This window comes from Chionomys nivalis, chromosome 3, assembly GCF_950005125.1.
Source record: "Chionomys nivalis chromosome 3, mChiNiv1.1, whole genome shotgun sequence".
Taxonomy (NCBI): domain Eukaryota; kingdom Metazoa; phylum Chordata; class Mammalia; order Rodentia; family Cricetidae; genus Chionomys; species Chionomys nivalis.
The window spans coordinates 26442116-26463031 of NC_080088.1; positions in this window are offsets into that span (position 1 = coordinate 26442116).

Genomic DNA, 20916 nt, shown 5'->3' on the forward strand with positions numbered 1-20916 from the left:
AGCTGAGTGTGATAGAAAGCTATACAAGAGGATAATTTAAAAAAAAATGTGATTAAAATTTCACACATTTCATAAAGACTAGTACAAGAAGGAGACATTGGTGGTACCAAGTCCTGCCGAGACATAGAATTAACTAATTTTCACTCTATCATAGAAACTTCATTGCAAGTTTTGCCAACAACTGTGTTTACAAACAATTTTTGCACATAAGGATACATTTAAAAATTACAGGTACTTTCATATTCTCACTAACTAGAATAATAAAATTTGACAATAAATAACTTAAAGTATTTACTACAATTATATAATAATATGTTTTTATTTTCTGTAAACTCAAAGCATCTGTTATAAGATCATAGTGTTCCTAGGCATAGATTTATAGCTAGGATAGTCACTGAGAGGCTTGGTAATCACATAAGATTGTATGCTACTGGATACAGAAAGAATTCAGCAGAGTTAAGACAATGAGCAACAGATCAAAAAATATGCAAAGAAGATGCAAAATTCAGCAATGAAGAATTCAGTCTTATCTATTGAAGTTTCCTTTAACTGTCTCTCTATGGAAACTGTGAAATGCTAATAGTGTGTCTTTTTATTTCAGTAATCTCTGAGTAAAGCAAGAATACTGCTTAGTAATTAAACTCTAAGCGCATTTACCTAAGAACCTTATTCTCAGCTGAATGTGAGTTATAAGACAATATCTTGGTGCTAAAACTGAATTTGAGAGCATATATGATAATTCACTCAGAAAGGGATCTTGCCATAAAACTAACACACCTGAATTGGATCACAGAATCCACATGGTGGAAGGAGTAAACTGACCCCTGGAAGTTGTATTTTGACTTAAACACGTACGCACCATATCACATGTGCTTCTAAACATAGACAACACAAAATAAGTAAATAAAATAAATAACAAATAAAAAACCCTAAAACTTGAAACTTGATAGTAATTCAGAAAAATCAATAAAAGTGAAAATAGATTATATTCCTGACAAATGAAAGACATATCTCTCCAAAACACATAATAAAGATGGATATAAAGAAGTGAATGTAATTCAGATTACTAAATAACTGCTAACTAGGAAGATGTATAGAAGAAGATATCAGGCCAGGGTCAGCTTTAGTATATAAGAGAAAATGAGACAGAGTTCCCTCTCTACTGGGCCACCTACTCTAGGCAGTGTCAGTGACAAAATAAGAAGTTCTGATACATAGAGAATAAATTGATACTTAAGAGTCCACTGTCCTTGTTTGCTTTCCAAAAGTATGATTAAAAACAGTAACCAAAAGAAACTTGGAAGAGAAAGCGTTTATTTCAGCTCATGGGTGTAGGTTGCAGTCTATCACTGAAGTAAGTTAGGAACTGGGGAAGAGATAACAAAAAAAGGATTGGTGCTTACTTTCTTGCTCCCCATGCCTTGCTCAGCTTTCTTTCTTACACAACCCAGGATTCTTTGCTTGGGCTTGTCTCATCCACAATGAATAGGGGCCTCCCATTCAAGACAAATTCTACATACACATCTATAGGCCACTGTAATGGAAGAAATTCTTCAACTGAGTTTCGCTCATCTAAGATGTCAAGCTGACAAAATACTACCATCATATCCACTTCTCACACTTAGGATGGCCTAGTGGAGAAAGAGAGAATAAGTCAAACCCTTTGCTTTGTTTACTTCCTTAGTATTAGTTCCTTATTGTTAATATAGCAACTCCTTCAATTTAGTGGGTTATAATTTAAAAAGTATGGGCTTTTATGTAAAAGTCAGAAGTAAAAGTTCAGTAACTGATCAACATGTCAATAGAGGTGAATCCGTCAGAAGATTTTCAGAGTTCAATCTGTTTACGGGTCTTTTTTCAAACATCCAGAGTTTATACATTTCTTGCCTCCTTGTGAATTTCTATTAATAGCAGAATTTCAAACTGTACTGCCTGATCATATATTTTTCTTTCCTTAAGACAGGTGGATCTCTGTGAGTTTGAGGTCAGCCTAGTCTACAGAATGAGTTCTATGACAGGTGCCAAAGCCACAGAGGAACTCAGTCTCAAAAAAAAATCAAAATAAAGAAAGAAAAAGAAAAGAAAAAAATCTTATCTTTCCTAATGATGCAAAGCATTCTTCTTCATTTCAAAATCATTAAGTTAATCAACTATGCAAAGTTCTCTGATATTTATTCACATGTTGCAACAAGTACTTACAGCTGTAAGGATATGTGTATACAGAAAATGTACACTGGACAAAAAGAGGCAGTAGTTTTCCATACCATCTGAAGAAACAGATATGCATTTTTATCTATTTAGCAAGAAATGTTTATCAGATTACTCAGTCAACTGAAAGTTTCAGATGTCTGAATCTTTTCCTAATCTCTGGAAGTGAATTATAGACCATTATTAGAAATAACAATTGAGCTTAGTACAATCCCTTGATATATTAAAGATAAGAAATGGTCACAATTTTTCAAGTAAGTTTGAAATCATTCTTACAAAATAATAGGCATATACAATTCTGTTTTTCATAAAACCAAAATTTCTTTGCCTGTAATCATGAAAACAAATTCTACCATGCACTGAATTAAGTTAAGTTAAATACAGAGGATATATGTACCTTTGGGAGACTGTGTACTAGGGATGCATACACTACTTCACATAATACAGTACCAAGGGTTAAATAGTATATGAGAAAATCATAAGGAAAATGCATACCAAAAGATGGAAATATACTCTGAAGAATTATTGTTTTTATTTGTGAAATGAAATGACACTGTCATGTACATAATCAATGAATGGAAAACAGTATCACTGTCCCCTAATTGGACAAGTTATGTTTCCCCATCTATACTTAATTGGTCCCACTGAGTAGGCATGTGTCAAAGATTCAGAATGCAGAAAATCTAAAACACTTTAGACACCTTGGCAGAGTGAGACTTTTCTGTTTGTTTGTTTTATTTTGTTTTATATTTTAAAGATTTTTGCCCATAGTTTTTGGCAGTTACACATATAACCTAAACCTGGGCTGATCTTTCCCACATTTCCAGATATTGAGTCATAAAAGCTTCATTGACATAAGTCCCGAGTCTCACTCATGTACAAAGTTTCCTTCCACAGTATTTTTCACCTGAAGTGGTCCAATATCCCAAAGTTTTGCCGAGTCAACTGTAGTAATAAGAGCGGCAGGGCTGTGTCCCCGGCACCCAGCTGCCCACATGGCTTATGCCCCAAAATAATTACATGGAAACTGTATTCTTTTGAACACTGCCTAGCCCATTAGTTCCAGCCTCTTATTGGCTAGCTCTTACATATTGATCTAACCCATTTTTAATATTCTGTGTAGCACCATGAGCTGGCTTACCAGGAAAGATCTTAACCTGCGTCTGTCTGGAGTGGGAGAATCATGGCAACTCACTGACTCGGCTTCTTTCTCCCAGCATTCTGTTCTGTTTACTCTACCCACCTAAAGGTTGACTTATCAAATGGGCCTAGGCAGTTTCTTTATTAACCAATGAAAGCAACAGATTAATACAAGATCCACCTCCATCTTTTTCCCTTTTTCTGTTTAAACAAAAAAGGCTTTCAGTTTAACATAGTAAGATTACATATAACAAAAAAGTTATCAAGCAAGAATTACAGTTGCAATATTTATATCTATTTTATCCTTTATCATAACTAAGGAAAACTATAACTAACCATTCTTCAACTCCATCAAAGACTCCAGAAGGATATAATATTACCTAAGTAAACAAGAAATAAGAAACTTCAAACTCTAGAAATGACAGAGACATCTTGCTGCCTGGACAGTCACCCAAAGTGCTTTTGTAGCGTTGGGGCATCCATCTTCGGCCTTCAGGCCCATAGTGTTCAGCAGACATTTCCATGAAGCAGGAAATTTCAAAAGCAGTTCAGTCATTTTCTGCTGTGTCCTGCAGAATGTCTCGCAGACTCTTTCATGAGTCAGGAACCCCGAACGACCATCTCACCTTTAGGCAAGTTCAGCAGTTCTTTTTCTGCGGGTTCTTTGTGTCCAGTTTATGCAAGAGTCCAGGCATGAGCAGTTTCATGACCAAATGGCTATCAAACTTCATAAGGAGCCTCTTCGATGCCCATCTTCCTCGTGAAGTAGATTGGTGCTGCCAGGAGCAGATGTGTCTCATTGTCATGAAAAGCCCTAAGTTATTAAAATATTTTAAATGCCATATTCTGTTGTCTTTGAAAGATATGAGGAATGTCTATCCAACTGAAATATATATATATATATATATATATATATATATATATATATCCAGAAAATCTAACTAACATGACTACAAGCTTGACTATTATTCATGATTATCCATCAACAACCTATATTTCCTAATTATACATTACATTTTAAAAATGAACTACACAATCACAATACCTTAATCAAGATCAGAAATACATATACATATAACAAAATTGACCTTAAAATTCATACCAATGTAAATTATTCATATCTATATCATATCCCCCTTTAAATGTAAAAGAACATTTATAAACAATATTTTGGAACATGGGCGCAGTTTTTTTCTCCAAACTGCTTCCTGCTGAATGGGGGCGCTGTATTTAGATCTTCCATCGTGTAACCTGTGTGTCAGGGTCATCTCAGTCGGCAGTTGAGTGAAGTAATTTTCTGAAGGTGTTCACAGCAACCTTTCAGGAGGCTGCCGTCTATCATACCATATTGGTATAGACGCAATCCACAGAGTCTCATCCTCTGTGAAAACAAAAGAACACCCTCTCCAAAGCATCATATCCTTAGACCCATATTCTGAAATCATAATACCCTTATATCCATTCTGGTTTAGCTTGGCAGCCCATATAATGAAATGTCTCTCTGTACTTAGCTCCTTTTCAGTCAAAAATTTTAAAGAAAACACAATAATACAAAGAATCCAGACTCTCTGTGAATTTTCCATTTTTACGTGGCTTATTTTTCTTTATTTCTTTTAATCTATAACTATCTGTACTCTGTCTCTTTAAAGACTTTACCCTTTTTTTAAGACATTAACTTTATTCTTTATATATATTTTTTTCTCTCTCTCAAGCCTACGTACATTCATCCAACAGTGTCTGAATCAGTTCTATTGTGAATCTGTAATTTTTTTACTATCCAGGAGCATTTCTTAAAATGTTAAGCACTTCTTAAAAACTTAAGTTGCACCATGTACAGGTAATACAGTACCGCCTGTATCCTGCTCAGTCCAAACCTTAACTGCGCTGTTATTACAGAAATTACGGTAGTCCCTGCCTGAGACCAGCACAGTTCAGCATGGCGGAGCTGAGCCCTCCTGCCTCAGAGCCATTTGGTGCCCCTGAGCCACACACAGTTCCGGGCACACAGCAGTCCACACTGCCATCAAGCAAGCCATAGCACTTTACTCCAAATGCTCCATTCAAAGACTCTTTCTCCGGCAGAAGCCAGACAGAGATCGCAATGGTGGCACAGCCCAGAAAGCCGGCATTTTAAAATAGCCAGTTTTTTCCTGCTGCTGAGTCAGGACAATTTCTTTGCGGCATGCAACCCACAAACAGCAAAAAGCTGTCTTAAATTCTCTCTCTCTCCTTTTTAAGCCCTCTTGGGTTTTACATGGAGTTCATTATCACACTGGGCGCCACTCTGTAGTAATATGAGCGGCAGGGCTGCGTCCCGGCGCCCAGCCGCCCGCATGGCTAGCTTATGCCCCGAAATAATTACATGGAAACTGTATTCTTTTAATCACTGCTTGGCCCATTAGCTCCAGCCTCTTATTGGCTAGCTCTTACATATTGATCTAACCCATTTCTAATATTCTGTGTAGCACCACGAGCTGGCTTACCAGGAAAGATCTTAACCTGCTTAAGTCTGGAGTGGGAGAATCATGGCGACTCCCTGACTCAGCTTCTTTCTCCCAGCATTCTGTTCTGTTTACTCCACCCACCTAAGGATTGGCCTATCAAATGGGCCTAGGCAGTTTCTTTATTAACCAATGAAAGCAACAGATTAATACAAGATCCATCTCCATCAGTCAACATCATATTACATTGAAAATATTACAGATATTCTCACATGATAGTTCATAGTCAAAATGGAGATGCATAAAATTATTTTATAAAACTACCTTCAAACTAGGTACACATGACACATATGGATCATAGTGATTTTTTTTTGTATTAGATTTCATTCCCAGTCTCAAGTTATAAAATTCAAATATGCATCATATAATCCAAAATCTAACCAGAAACGGTCAACCCACAATTATGTGTTACAATCTTTTCAAAGACAAGATAAATAACCTGTATTGTTCATGTGTTACTGTGTAATGTAATATCATGAAACTCAGCATGTGTTAAGAACAATGTCATTTATCACTGAATGAGTTTAGTTCAAGCAGATGCAAGCTCACTGGTCACCCCTCCTACATTACTGTTCACTTCCTTTTCTTTGACCCTTTAAGAAAATATAAATATCATTTGACTCTTGAATCCATAAAATTACTAAAATCCACTACAGTTTTGAAGGATTTAGTAGTTTGAGTAAGATGTTCACATGTAAGTCTTGGGCCTTTGAATATTTTGTTGCCAAATGGTTGGAGTTTGGAGTGGATTAGGTGTGACTTTACTACAGAAACATATCACTAGGAATAGGTTTTGAAGTTTCATATGATTTTTATATTGTGTGTATTTGAGGTAAAATAAAATAATATGATTCTTTGAGATTTTATCAAAGAACCATGAAGTTAAATGTCCCTCACGCTCCCTTCTCAGTCTTTTTTCTTTTTCTTTTTTTTTAAATTTTTTTATTTATTAAAAATTTCTACCTCCTCCCATTTCCCTCCCACTCCCCCCTCTCCCTCCCTCTCGCTCTCCAGTCCTAAGAGAAGTCAGGGTGCCCTGCCCTGTGGGAAGTCCAAGGTCCTCCCCCCTCTATCCTGGTCTAGGAAGATGTGCATCCAAACAGACTAGGCTCCCCAAAAGCCAGTACATGTAGTAGATTCAAAATCCGGTGTCATTATCATTGGATTCTCAGTCCACACTCATTGTCAGCCACATTCAGAGAGTCCGATTTGATCACATGCTCATTCAGTCCCAGTGCAGCTGGCCTTGGTGAGCTCCCATTAGATCAGTCGCACTGTCTCCATGGGTGGACACACCCCTCACCGTCCTGACTTCCTTGCTCATCTTCTCCCTCTTTCTGCTCTTCATCTGGGCCTTCAGAGCTCAGTCCAGTGCTCCAATATGGGTCTCTGTCTCTATCTCCATCCATTGCCAGATAAATGTTTTATGGTGATATGCAAGACATTCATCAGTGTGGCTACTGAACAAGACCAGTTCTGGCACCCTCTCCTCTGCTGCCCACAGACCTAGTTGGGGAAATCTCCTTAGACTCCTGGGAACCCCTCTAGAGCCAAGTCTCTTGTCAACCCTAAAATGGCTCCCTCAGTTAAGATATCTTCTTCCCTGCTCCCATATCAACCCTTCCTCCATCTCAACCATCCCATTTCCCCAAGCTCTCCCCATCCTCCCCTTCTCCCTTCTCTCTCCCCATCTCCCATTCCCCCCAACCCACCCCCAGCCCCCTGCTCCCAACTTTTGCCTGGTGATCTTGTCTTCTTACAATATCCAGGAGGATAAATATATGTTTTTCTTTGGGTTCACCTTCTTACTTAGCTTTTCTAGGATCAGGAACTATAGGCTCAATGTCCTTTGTTTATGGCTAGAATCCACTTATGAGTGAGTACATACCATATTCCTCTTTTTGGGTCGGTTATCTCACTCAGTAAAGTGTTTTCTATTTCCATCCATTTGCATGCAAAATTCAAGATGTCGTTGTTTTTTTTACCACTGAGTAGAACTCTGAAGTATATATGCGCCACACCTTCTTTATCCATTCTTCTATTGAGGGGCACCTAGGTTGTTTCCAGGTTCTGGCTATTACAAATAGTGCTGCTATGAACATAGTTGAACAAATGTTTTTGTAGTATGATTGGACATCTCTTGTGTATATTCCCAAGAGTGGAACTGCTGAATCCTGATGTAGGTTGACTCCCAGTTTCCTGAGAAACTGCCGCACTGATTTCCAAAGTTCAGTCTTTTTTTCTCTGTTTTTCCCCAGTTAGTACCCCTCCTTTTTTCAGTTTCTACTCCATATTACCTGTATCTGAAATTCTCCTTTCATGCTCACCTCCATTCCATGTCCATCCCATCTTCACTTATGGTCCTTTATGGTTTCCCAATTTCTAAAGTACTCCAGGTTGAATAGACACATCTGAGTATTTCAGCTATGAACCAAAACTTAGAGAGACCATACAGTGTTAGTCTTTCTGGGTCTGTATTATATCACTCCACACAATTATTTTTAGGTCCATCCATTCCCAATGTAAAATAATCTCCTACCTCCATTTTGCTAGACAAACTTAATTGTTTACTGCATTCTAACTCTTAGCCTTACATCTAGAGATAAGTGTAATTACCACCCCACTTCAAGAAGCCTCTTTCAAAGAAAATGGAAAGCATGACAGAAAACCACAGAGGCACAAAATGGATTGTGCAGAGCCCAGTATAAATGGATACTTCTACACCACATTCCTTGAATCTATGACTCGGGACAATAAAGAGGAGGAGTCAAATATAGTCTAAAAGACAAAATACCAGTAAGTCTTCAGAGAAAATTGTCTCTCCTAGAAATAGTTGTGTAACAAAGACCATAATAATGGCAATATTAATATGAAAGTGAGATAGTTTTATGGAGTCTTACCTCTATATAAATAACTCTAGACAAGTAATGACTGCAGGGAGAGGGAGAATTAGCTTCTCTATGGGAAGAGCTCCCTTACTGTCTAATGCAGAGTGGTTAGCCCTGAAACCATATACATAGAAATACCAAAGATGTATTCAGCAGTTCATGTTTTATACATATATGTATTTTTGTGTGAGGGGTGTGTGTCAGAAAATAATAATCAAGGCATAAGCAGACATAAGAGGGATTAAAAAAAAGATTCCTGGACAGGCTGGGAGAAAAAGAAAAAGTGTAATCAGTACTCAGGCCTTTTTCAGGAAGCTCTCCTCCTGCTTGGGCTTTCCATATGAAAAGCCCTACCCCCACCTCCATGCTTCTCAGCCACATGCCCCTAAGTGGTGCCTTTGCTTCATCATCATAATGGACTCTAAATCTTTGGAATTATGAATCCGGAAGAGACTCTTCCTTCTATAGTTGCTGTGGTCATGGTGTTTAGTCACAAAAAAATGAAAAGTAATTAATCAGGAAAAAAATTCAGTTCCTGATGAAAACTAGCTCATTTAAAACTCAACAGTAAAAAGAAATGACATCTTGAATTTTGCACGCAAATGGATGAATTAGAAAAATGCTATCCTGAGTGAGGTAACCCAGACCCCCTCAAAAATGAATATGGTATCTACTCACTCATAAGTGAATTCTAGCCATAAATAAAAGACACTGAGCCAATAGTTCATGATCCTGTAGAAGCTAACTAATAAGGTGAACCCAAAGAAACACATATATAAACCCACCTGGAAATTGGAAGCAGACAAGTTCGCCTGACAAAATTTGGGAGCGTGGGGTCAGGGGGTAGAAGGAAGGGGAGAAGGGGAAGAAGACGGGAGAAGGGGAAGGTTAGGGAGAGCTTGAGGGAATGTGATGGTTCAGATGGAGGAAGGACAAAGATGAGAGCAAGGAAAGAGATATCTTGATTGATGGAGCCATTATGGGGTTAGCGAGAAACCTGGCTGCAGGTAAGTTCCCAGGAATCCACAAGGATGACCCCAGCTAAGACTCTAAGCAATAGAGGAGAGAGTGCCTGAACTGGCCTTGCCCTGCAGTCAGACTGATGAATATATTAAATATTACCATAGAACCTTCATCTAGCAACTGATGGAAACAGAGGTGGAGACCCTCATCAGAACCTGAACTGCGCTCCCAAAGTCCAGTTGAAGAAGGGTAGGAATTAGAATATGAGCAAAGTGGTCAAGACTATGATGGATACACCCACTGAAACAGTATACCTGAGACAATGGAGTTCACCTACCACCAGCTGGACTGGGAAGGAACAAACATCATTGGACCAAACTGAATGTGCTTGACAGTTGCATGGCTGGGGCAGACTGAGGGGCCACTGGCAGCAGTACCAGCATTTATCCCTATTACTTTTACTGGCTTTTGGGGAAACCTATTCTCTTTGGATGGATACCTTGCTCAGCATAGATATAGTAGGGAGGGCCTTGGACCTTCCCTAAAGCAATGTGCCTTACCCTCACGAGGAGTGGATGGAGGTGGGGGGACTCTATGAAGGGGATGGGAAAAAAGGAGGGAGTGGGAACTTGGATTGGTATGTATAATGAAAAAAAAGATAGGTTGTTTTCTTTTAAAGAAAATCAAAAATTGACAGAAGTGAAAACAGCCATGAAAGAAGAGCAACACAATGATAGCACTGATGGGATTCTTTGCATGTGGGTGTTTGAGCATGAGTTTCCTTCCTGTGACTTTGTACTATACTTTTACATGATACTTCATTAGAGAAGGCTACGAAAAAGACATCCACTGAGCTTTGTTTCATTTTGTAATAATTGAATGGTTTTTGAATGAAGGTGGGAGGCTCATACAAGTTACTACATAGCAATTTTTTTTGTTTGATGTGGGATTCTCCTCTGCATGCTATGTTTATGTTTTGTTTGTTGGTTAATAAAGAAACTGCTTTCAGCCAAAAGCTTAATAGAATATAGCCAGGCTGGAAAATATATATATAGAGAGAGTAGGCAGAGTCAAGGAGATGCTGTGTAGCCACTAGAGGAGAAAGACTTGAGCTACCAGCTGGAACCTTACCAGTAAACCACAAACCTAGTGGTCAAATACAAAATGATAGAAATTGGTTAATTTAAGATGTAAGAGCTAGGTATAAATATGCTTAAGCTATTGGTCTAACAGTATTGCAATTAATATGTTTTATGTGATTATTTTAGGTCTGGGCAGCCAGACCTAAGAAACAGCTTCTGCCAAAAGAATGGCATGCCATCATGTGCCAACCTGAGTGAGTTTGGAAAGGAATTCTAGGCACAAAAGAACAGAGTGAAGTGCAGTTTCTTAGTAGCTACACTTTTTCAGATAGTCTCTGTTTGCTGGTGGCAAATAGAGGTGCTGTGGCTCCATTAAGAAAAAATAAAGACAAGAGTAAATTACTCAATTTGGGGACCATAGGAGAGGGTTGAAGGGGAGGGGAGAAGAAAAGAAGGGAGCAGAGAAAAATGTGCAGCTCAATAAAATCAATAAAATAAAAGAAAAGGAATAATGAGTCAGCATAGAAAATGGTAACTTTCTGGTTTGGGCAGCACAATCTCTTGCTCTTTTAGCAGGCCGAGCACTTAAATAAGGTGTGTGGGCAGTGTGCTGCAATTTACTTAGTGGCAGCATGGGATAACTGATTACCAGAGTTGAGGCAGTGAGGATATCTCAGTGAACAGACCTCAGCCATGTTGGACTGGGTGTAGCCAAAAGACAAAGTAGCCTTTGTCCTAGCCACTCTGTACAGCATTTTAAGGCATGCCCCTGGACAAAAAGATTACACATATACAATAGGACTGATTCAAACATAAAAGACCTCTAAATGAGACACAGTGTGTTCTTAAAAATGTACATAGGCTTGGGAGAAAGAAGAAAAGAGTATAGAAAGCTATAAAAAAAATAAATCATCTTAAAAAATAAAACAAGGTCTTTAAAGAGACAGAACACAGACATTCACAGATTAAAGGAATAAAGGAAAATAAACCAGGTAAAGATGAAACAGAGAGTCTATATTATGCATATTATTGTATTTTCTTTGAATTTTTTTTTACTACAAAGAGATACTTGATTCTGGAAGGTATTTGATAAGTTAAGCCAACATATATACTTTAAAGATATCTTTACTTCAAAATTTGGGTTCCTAGGATATCTTGCTTTGGAAAAGAGGTTCTGCTTTTTTTTCCCATAAGAGCCTGTGGATTTCTTCCAGACTAATATAGTTTGATGGATTAAGACCCCCGAAAGGTCTCTGTGAATCCCCCCAAAAATACTTTGCCCCCCCCCAAAAAAAAGCAGGAATCAGTTTGGAGAGAACAATGCCCAAATTCCCAAACATTGTTTATAAATGTTGGTGTGCATTTCAAGGAGAATATGCTATGAAGATGAATGCTTTGCATTGGTATGGATCTTAGTCTATTTATACAGATCTAAGGTCAATTTTATTATATGTATATTTCTGCCCTTGATTAAGGTATTGTGTTTGTACAACTCATTTAAAAATGCAATATATAATTAAAAATACAGGTTAATAGGTAATCATCTATAATAGTCAAACTTGTACTCCTGTCAGGTTTTCTAGATGTACAAAGATATATTTCAGATGGCTATATATTCTTCAATCTTTAAAAATACTAACAGTATTTGACATTTCAAATGTTTTAAAAACTTAGGACTTTTCTTGACAAGAAGACACATTTACTCCTGGCAGCACAAATGTACTTCAAGAAGATAATGGGCATTGAAGAGGCTCCTTATGGAGTTGGTTAGCCATTTGGGTAAGACCCTGCTCTTGCTTGGACTGCTTACTGTTACGCTGTATGAACTGGACATGCAGGACCTACAGGAAAAAAATAACTGCTGAACTTGCCTAAGGGTGAGACCATTCATCGGGGTTCCTGCTTCATAAAAGAGTCTGCCAGACATTCTTCAGGACAAAGAAGAAAGTGACCAACAAACTGCCAATATAGAGGGAACTGTTTTTGAAATTTACTGTTTCATGGAAAGGTCTGTCAGATACTATGTGCCTGTAGGCTGAAGATAGATGATGCAACAATACAGAAAATCTTTGGGTGATTGTCCAGGCAGTGAGAAGTCTCTGTCAATTCTAGAGTTTTAGAAGTTGCTTACAATGTACTTTCTGTTAACTCAGGTAATAATATATCCTTTAGGAGTCTTTGATTGAGTTGAAGAATAGTTGTAATTATAGTTTTCCTTGGTTATGATAAAGATAAAGTAGATATAAATATTGTAACTATAATTATTGCTTCATAACTGCTTTGTTGTACGTAATCTTAGCTATATTAAAGTTAAAAATCCTCCTTTTTAATTAGACAGAAAAGGGGAATTGATGTGGGATTCCCCTCAGTATGCTTTGAATATGTTTTATTGCCATTTATTAATAAAGAAACGGTTTTTGGCCAATGACTTAACAGAATATAACCAGGATTGAAAATATATATAAAGAGAGTAGGCAGAGTCAAGAAGACACCATGTAGTCACTGGAGGAGAAAGGTATGAGCTGCCAGCCAGAACCTTACCAGTAAAGCACAAGCCTGATGGTAAAATATAAATTAATAGGAATGGGTTAATTTAAGATATAAGAACTAGCTAGAAATATGCTTAAGCTATTAGCCCAACAGTATTGCTATTACTACAGTTTCTGTGTGATTATTTCAGATCTGGGCTGCTGTGAATCCAACAATCAGCCTCTGCCTACAGTTGTTTCCTTATAACTTTCTCTTTTCACTTTGTCTTTGCATTATCAAGTGAAAATCACCCAGATACCCTCTATCTGTGAAATGAAGATTTGAAAAAACTGCCTGGAACTGTAAAAGTGATTATTTTATACAGAAACTTAAAAGATTCTTTCCCAAGTCCCTATGGAAAAGTAGCCTGGGGAGCAAAGAATAATTTTAGTTAAGTCCAAACATTTGTTGAATTGAGGTGGATCTGTGAATTAAAGATGAGATGTGACTTCCATCCCCTCTTGGGTAAAAAAAAATTGTATTTTCAAGGAGACAGGCATACAAAGATGAAAATATGGAAGTCTGGAAAACACCCAGAAATGTATTAAAATTACTAATGTTATATTCTATAATGATTTAAGTGAAAACAACTCAAGGACAAGATTTTTGAAAAGAAAGTATGGTATTTTTAAAGTATATGAGTGTTTATTAAACTTTTTTATACTTGTCATATATAATTCAATTTACACATTCACCTACAATTTTCAAATTTATCATGATTGCTCATTGTTTGGCAGCTAATCTTTCATCTTTTAATAACAAAGACTAAACAGAAAGAAAGGTTGTATTTTTCTAATTCACATATTAGGGTGACTATCTCCTGCATAAGTACTGACATATTCCAACATGTATATTATGAATAAGAAAGTCATTATTTTTTCAAAATACCTCCTCTTCTAAATTGTATGTGGAATGTCAACGAGAGCAGACTGAAAAGCAGAGGATCCATTCTAATTTAGGGTATCTTTCAGGTGACTTGGACTGCTGTGATCTTCTTTCATACCTTCAAGTTGTTGCAGAATTACTCATGCTATCATTTGTTTAAAAACATGTATCTCCCACGTTCAGTATTCAGGGAGCTGTGTTCTGTTACATGGAAGAGTCAAAACTAAACCAAACACGTGCTTGGTCCCTAGGAGCAGAAGTGAGATGGTTTTCCTAATATCTTCACGTAGAGAGCCGTGTGGAGTCACACCTGATGGCTATGTGTAGAGAGCTGCATGGAGTCGCCCCTGATGGTGCTGGCTTCCGCCCTCCGCGATCCCGAAAGCAAGTGCTCTCTGTGATAATCAACTCCTAATATCAACTAGGCCTGACTTATGCTATTATCACGCAGTGATTGTCAGCTACTTGCATATGCATGGACCTATGAGCAGTGCCCACCTGGCAATCCAGGATTGGTAGCCCATGCCTACTTAAGGGCTGGGAGAGTTTGCGCTGGGAGAGAGGAAAAGGGAGAGAGGAGGGGAAAGAGGGAGAGAAAGAGAGAGAGGGAGAGAAAGAGAAGGGAAAAGATTGCTGTAAATAAAGTCCTGAAATAAACTGCTTAGCAAGAAGAGCTCCGGTGTTGCACGTCTTCCTTGCTGGACGAGGGGGCCGTGACATCTTCAGAGACAGACTAAAACAGATGTGAAAATGTCAATAGAGGAAAGTGTAGTTTTAATGGAAGAATTAAGAGATGATTAGGAGCAGGGGATCAGTTTAACTTAAAAATAGCATTTAATGTGAATTGCAAAAAAAAAAATTGACATTCATTTCACCATTTCCCCAATTAGTAGATTTGGGAGAAACTATAGTAACACAACTCACAAAAAAAAAAAACCAAAAAAAAATCCACATAACTGGGTTTTCTGACAGAGTTGAAAGCAAATGACAACATTGTACAAATAACTATAGGCAATCAAAGACAGCTGAAAGTGAGAGAAATAATCTTCCTCGGGGAAGCATACTATTAGATTATCCAACACCAAATCATCAGCCCTTAAAACAAACACCCAAAAACATTATACAAACTGATAATTTTGAATTTACTTATTTAGGAAATTATGTATATGCATACATATATATATGTATAAAAGCAATTGGTAGAAAAGTGGCTATGATTCTGAAAGAAAGGAAGAAGGGTTAAATTGTAGGGTTTGGAAGGAGGAACAGGAAGATGTATTTGCATTATATTCACAAAAGAGAAGTAAAAAATTGCAGTGGATGAAACTAGACACTATTATACCACACAGATTTATATGCACTACCCTAAAGCAACAATGTATTTCACCAAAAATATATTTAGTATACATTATGTGTAATGTGTGAGTAAGTAAATAAAGACAATTTGAACAACTTGAAAATTACTAAACAAAGAAAAAAATCCTGAAATTGGCAAAATTCCTAGCAGAATATCTTGCTGTACATGGTTACTGATCACTAGTAATTACATGTTAGATTTTGATAATTTAAGAAATGTCTATATTTTGTATTCATCTTATTAGAGACAGCAAATCGCATTAGACATCAGCCTGTCAGAGTCTTGAATCTGTCTTTATATTATACTATCAAGCACTCATTAACAACCTGCATCCAAATACTGTAGTCCTAAATTTTAATGGAATTATTTAAGGCATGTTTATGCACAACCATTAAAATGCTTTTTACATTAGTATTTAGGAATTTGAAAATACAATAATATGCAATTCTGAATTGGCAGCTCTTCCCCTATGGCTACCTGCCTAAATTGATTTGGAATGAATAGGTTCAGGAAATGTAAAGGGTTTTTCTTTTCATAATCTTTAAGAGATGCAGCTGTTCCAGCAAGTGCAAATGATTATAAATTATTAGTGTCAATCAAAGGTGCGATTTCCATCTCCTGATTAAATCTATACAAAAGAGCTTCAAACACACAGTTCGGCTGCCACCAAATGACAAATCAATCAGAAAAGACAATACAAGTGAGTGATTAGTCTGCAGGCAAAAGACAATAGCATGTGGGTGGCATTTTCCTCTTCATGGAACGCCTTCTATTCCTCAGAAAATGGAGAGTGACCATTTGCTGTCTCCTTATATTTAAGTATTAGAAGGCTTTTCAATATGAGCATTCAATTGCCTACAACATTGAAACAACAAAGGAAAGGCTTCAATGACTTAAGTGTGTTTTCGTAAGAAAAATACGGGTTTACTTAATGCACTCAGGAAATTATATTTACAGCAGTTTCATTGAAAGGAAAAAGGAAATGCAGATATCTGAAATAAGCAACAATATCAAACCATTTTCATCATTTCTTTTATGATTTTTACTTATCAAACTAGCTATTATATACTGTAAATATTAGATTTCATCACTTTTAGGCCAAACTGAAAAATGAATGCAACCTTGATTTTATTAAATTAATCATATATTGTTTAACATCTTATTGGTATGCATTTTGATAAAGTGTTATTATCAACATAATTAAGTAAATAATTATTTGTGTGAAAAAAATCTAAATGTCTATTATGTTAAAAAGTCAAGCCAGATGTAGCAATGTCTTTCTAGAATTCCAATGCTAATGAGACCTAGGAATGGGGAGCAATAGAAGTGCAAGGCTAGCCTGAGCTACGAGCAAAGCACAAGAGAAATCAAATAGCTTTTCATTCAGGGAAAGGGATGATCACACCTGTGACAATTTTAAGCATACTTTAGAAAGAAGTATTTAAATGGAATAAGTGCTTTAATGTCTAGTTCTTTACTTTTTATTTATTGAAATTGGGGATAATTACATCATTTTCCCCTTTCTTTTTCTTTCTCTAAACCCTTTTATGTCCTCCTTCATTTTGCTCCCTTTAAAATCCATGGCCTGTTTTATGTCAGTTGCTGTTGTAACACAGCTCTGTCTATCATCTATCTATCTATCTATCTATCTATCTATCTATCTATCTATCTATCTATCTATCTATCTATCTATCATCTATCTATCTATCTATCTATCATCTATCATCTATCTATCTATCTATCTATCTATCATCTATCTATCTATCTATCTATCTATCTATCTATCTATCTATCTATCTATCTATCTATCTCTCACCTATCTATACATCTATCATTTATCATCTACCTATTTACCTATCATGCATCTATCTATATAATCTATCTATATCTATTGGCCTAACTATATAAATACAGTTATCTTAGTTTGTTTAGTCTATGTCAGTCAATGTTTGTCAACCTTCCTAAGACTTTGACACTTTAACACACTTCCTCATGTTGTGGTAACCATAATCATAAAATTAATTTTGCTGCCATTTTATAACTGTATTTGCTACTGTTATAAATCATAATGTAAACATCTGTGTTTTCTATGGTCACGTTCCACAGGTTGAGAACTGCTGATATATACAATTCTGTACTGGCCAATTGGTATTAAATAACCAATTAGGGAAAAACTATTTTCACTACTCTCAACATTCCCCATTTGCTTGCAGTTCTTCATTTAGGGGTGGAACACTGTAGATTTTTCCTCTTCCACATTCTTTTGTCCTGTCTATGCAGCCATATTTTTGCAGTATAGTCGATAAAGCTTTAACCTCATTCATAAGAGACACAGTCATACTGAAGACTCCTGGACATCTGGTCCATACAGTTTTTCCCACCCCTGCTGTTAAGAGTGACTAATATTTTATTCACACCAACATATTAGCATATAAAACACTTTAAAAACTAACTATAAAGCTAATTTTCATTCAAATTAAGATAGATACCATCATGATTTTTACTCAAAATTTATGATTATGGTATAGTATTGTTTTTCAAGAGTATCATTTTCTTTGTGTTTTCATTCATGTAACCTATTGTAGGATTATAGATGGCATTTATAAATTGGCACAAGTATCAGATAGTATGGATCATTTTTTAAGCATCTAAGTATTTGTTTGGTCACACAGTTGAAACATTCTTAATTTATGATGCAAAAGCTTCTGGTAAAACTAACTGCATACATTTTCAGTGACATACAAATAATTATGTATCCCTGCTAATTTTTTGTATTACCTATGTGTTCATAGTGATTTTTCCATAAATATGAGACAGTAATTATCCCTTTAATTTTCCTTAGATTATTTTCTCAACTTCAATAATAAAAACAATGATGATATGCCTCCTTTTTAAGTGTATTATCTATATGTTATGTCTGCATGGCCATGTGTTAAGAGAATATATTTCTGTCTGTGTAAATTCATGTGTTTTATTGAAGATTCAGATAATCCGTGTTAAAAATTACAGGCCAAATATTCAATAAATAAAGGACCCAAGATAATAATATTCCTTTTGTAATATGCAAAATGTAATATGTAAAAACATGTATTTGGGCAGTTTTAAAGAATTAAATCAAATTGATGCCATTACATTTAGTTGGAATGTGTAATGGTATTTTGTTCAAGATATCTATTTAGTCCACCTTCAGTACATGGTGTCTACATTTAATTTACAATCCTTTGTAACACTCTCGGGAGAAACTGCTCTAGGCGCTGGAGAATGACTGAAGGTTTTTGAAGAGAACAATGACAGGAAGAAAGGTGTATTTAAGAAGATGGATTTTGTGGGAAGAATGTGAAGAGGATTCAGGCCATGAGAGAAAGGTGGCAATGAGATCAGAGAAGACACTGCTGTTCCCCAAGGGCTGTGAGTATGTAAGCATTATTTCACTAAAAAATCAATAAATGGCTTCAAGGGATGGATTTTATCATATGCTTTAATATAGTGAACTCCTTTTCAGTGGAAATAGCATAAAACAAGTCAGACAGAGTTCTGTAAAGAAACACAAATGGAGACACAGCATGGTTAGCATAAAAATGGTGCTGAGGTAGTTCACCTTACCTGGATCAATGCTGTTCCTAGACTCCTGGGCTGTATTTAGCCCAATGATGGTAGCTTGAACATGCAATGAATGACGTAGGAAGATTAGTTACATTTAAGTCTCAGACTGAGAAAAACTATAATGGCTTCTTGATAGATCTCTTATTTTAATTGGAATATAAGTCATTGAAATATTGAACATATTCAAACATGGGATATATGAACAATTCTTGAACTTAATATTTTTCTCAAAGTATATTTCTCAAGCAGATGATTTGGTAAAATGCCAATTTCCATGCAAGGGAGTAGACGCAGAAGTCTCTGGATCAGTGGATAATTGTTCTTGATGAAATATGAACTGGAACCATAGAAGAGGTTAACATTCAATGAAAATCAACAAAAATATGATTTAATATACAAATATAACACATCTCAGAAAAAGACAACATGATGCTTACAGTAGTACTTCTAAATCCCAAGTTTGTTAATTAACAGATAAAGCAATCTCCTTTAATTGTATCTAATTAAGATAATATAGTCTCTGGGGTTTTCCATGTTGTTGAGAAAATGAAGTAAGAATTAAAAATAATGTTAATAAAGAGGGGTATTTTGCTTCTTTGTGATTCATATTGGTGATAAAAATTTTAAGTCAAATTACACAATAATACAATAAAATTATGTCATTGATTTTAAACAAAGGTTTTGAAGAATTTTAATTTACTCTAAATGTTTATAATAGAAAGTAAATCTACTATCTTCATTATGTAACTTATTAACTTATATTTTAATTATATTTCTTCCTTACATTTTATTTGTTTTTATGATTGTTTGTCTTTTATTTTACAGTCTTGTGACCATTTGTTTCACTCAAGTCAAATATGGGATTCTTTTCTAAAGACTTTTGTGTGTCAATCAACATATGTTTAAGTGCTTCAAGTTAGACGAAATAATAGGCAGGGAAAATCAAAAGAAGACAAACTGCCATTTCTTAAAGCAGAAAAGAAAATCTGGTAGAGTGAACTAAAGCCCATGAAACAAGATATTCTGAGAAAAGACTGAGGAATTTCTTTAATAGATACACTCACCCTCCGTGTGATAATAGTCTATCTCACATGTGACTTCTGGATTCTGTCCTTAAGAGCAAGCCTAGATTTTCTTGAATATATTTGTAACACTAATGCAGTTGGTACTGAGCTGCATTGTACTGTGTGGACTTGCAATTATACCAGCTCTATCTTGATAGTGACAAACTAGAAGTTGGATGGTCCAGAGATCTAGGGTAGAACCAAACACAACTGAGCATAAAAGGGGGGGGGGGGCGTATACTCAAAGAGCTGCACATACCTCAATTGTCATCACAGAGTCGTTCAAGTGAAGAGACCCACTGCCGTACATTGAACAGAGCTTTGGCAACCCTGTGATAGAACGGAGGAAGGAATGTAGGAGCCAGAGGGGTGAAGAACACCAAGAGAACATGACCCCCTGAATCAACTAAGCAGGGCTCACAGGGGTTCACAGAGACAGAAAAGAACACCAGGCCCTCTGGATACGTACTTGGTAGTTTAGCTTGGTCCTTTTATGGGACTACTAACAGTGGAAGTGAGGATCTTGTCTGACTCTTTTGCTTGGGCTTGGGGACCTTTTCCTCCTACGGTTTGCCTCCTCCAGCCTTGATGTGAGTGTTTGTGTTCGAGTCTTATTATATCTTGTTATACAGAGCTCTTGGTTGATATTGCTCAGAAACCTGCTCTTTTCTGAATGGAAATGGAGAAGCGGTGGAT